Source organism: Panthera uncia, chromosome B1 (assembly GCF_023721935.1).
Source record: "Panthera uncia isolate 11264 chromosome B1, Puncia_PCG_1.0, whole genome shotgun sequence".
NCBI lineage: Eukaryota > Metazoa > Chordata > Mammalia > Carnivora > Felidae > Panthera > Panthera uncia.
In genome coordinates this window covers 11,290,031-11,292,261 of record NC_064811.1, presented here as the reverse complement: position 1 = coordinate 11,292,261, position 2,231 = coordinate 11,290,031, and positions in this window count along the sequence as shown.

Sequence of the window (2,231 nt, the reverse complement as noted above, 5' to 3'; positions counted from 1 at the left end):
AATTCTGTTAAAATGCATTCTTATTAATGAATTTCTATAACTGACGACCAACAGGTACGTGTAGTAAAATAATAAAACTATACCAAAAGGTACATATTTGAAAGGTATTTAACTGCTTCCCATCTCAGAACCCCTGTTTACAAATTTCTGTTTTTATTCTAGAAACATATTTTTGTTTTTTTAATGTTTATTTATTTTTGAGAGGGGGAGGAAAAGGGCAGAGAGAGGGAGACAGACAATCCCAAGCAGGCTCTGCACTATCACTGCACAGCCTGATGTGGGACTTGATCTCACAAACCTGAGATAATGACTGGAGCTGAAATCAAGAATCTATCACTTACCCGACTGAGCCATCCAGGCTTCCCCGTACCTTTTTTTTTTTTTTTTTAACACAAAGGAGATCCTATTTAACAAAGTATTCTCTACATTTTTCTAACTTAGAAAATCTTGATTTCATTCCATCCAGCAACATAGATCTATCTTATGCTTATGCTTTTAAGCATAAACATACATATATACAAACATATATAAACATACATATATATATATGCTTATGCTTATGCTTTTAAGCATAAACATACATATATACAAACATATACAAACATATATAAACAAACATATATATGTATATACATATATATGTACAATATATGTAAATATATATGTAAATATATATGTTAAAAGGTATATATATGTATATACACATATGTACATATGTATGTATATATGTTAAAAGGTATATATATGTATATGTATATATACATATATATATATTAAAGTAGGCTTCATGCCCAACAGGGGGCTTGAATTCACAACCCTGAGATCAAGAGTCACATGCTTTATTTTTTTGTTTGTTTTTTTAAATAAAATTTTTTTAATGTTTATTTTTGAGAGAGACAGAGTGTGAGTGGGGAAGGGGCAGAGAGAGAGAGAGAGAGGGAGACACAGAATCTGAAACAGGCTCCAGGCCCTGAGCTGTCAGCACAGAGCCTGACGCGGGGCTCGAATCAGGAATGGTGAGATCATGACCTAGGCTGAAGTTGGACGCTTAACCGACTGAGCCACCCAGGCACCCCGAGAGTCACATGCCTTATGAAATGAGCTAGCCACGCACCCCATATCTTATGCTTTTTTTTAAACAGATGCCTATTTGTCCATTGAATGAATGTGCTGTAACCCAGTATCCTTCTGAGGGACATCTAGTTGTTTCCAGTGTTTTTGGTCATTATGTAAAAAGTTTTATCATATCTTTATGACAAACTTTTCTTTCCATAGTGTTACAGGCTGAAATGTGTTCCCCCCTAAATTTATTTGTTGAAGCCCTAACCCTCAGTATCTCAGAATGTGACAATATTTGGAGATCAGGCCTTTAAAGAGGTAAGTGAAAATAAAGTGGTTAGGGTGGGCCCTCATCAAATCTTACTGGTATCCTTGTATGAAAAGAAGAAAAGGACATAGACATACACAGGACAGAGGAAAGGCTCTGTGAGGACACTACGAGAAGGTGGCCATATGCAAGGCAATGAGGGAGGCCTCAGAGGAAATCAGACATGCTGACACCTTGATGTTGGACTTTCAGAACAGTGAGAAAATAAATTTCTGTTGTATAAACTGCCCAGTGTGTGATATTCGTTACAACAGCTCTAGCAAACTAATACACATAGTGACTCATCTATTATTATACAGTGAACACCAATGGGGAAATAGCATTCACTATTTAAATTTAAAAAAGAAAGTAAGGGTTTGGGGCAAACTACAGGCCTATATATATATTTCCTTTTCTGAGGGCCATTTGCATATAAACTATCCTAAAGGAAAATGAAAAAAAGAAAATGGCCTTGCATTTCAAATCTGGCTATTTTTTCTTTTAATAATGCCATCACCCCTAGTAAAATCTTTACTCCTGAATCAACCTAGCCTGTTGCAGCAAACTGTTGATTGGCTGTTTTGACAGACAGTGAGGATCAATTCTGGTACCCAGTTAGGACTGGGATTCCAACTGTTTTTGCAACAGCAACATTCTTCCATCGCTTGTTTTCACAACTCACCCCCTGTTGGGGAAAGTGCTGTGTCACTCAGATAAACAGAGTTAAATGCCTTAGATTTGACTTTCCTTGACCACTAAGCCTTTCCAGGGCCCTCCAAACTAGGGTTGGAAAATACTAGCCAAGAGGCCTACCATCATATTTTTAGGTCCCCCATGGAATGATTTGGCATCTTCCCCGCCCCCC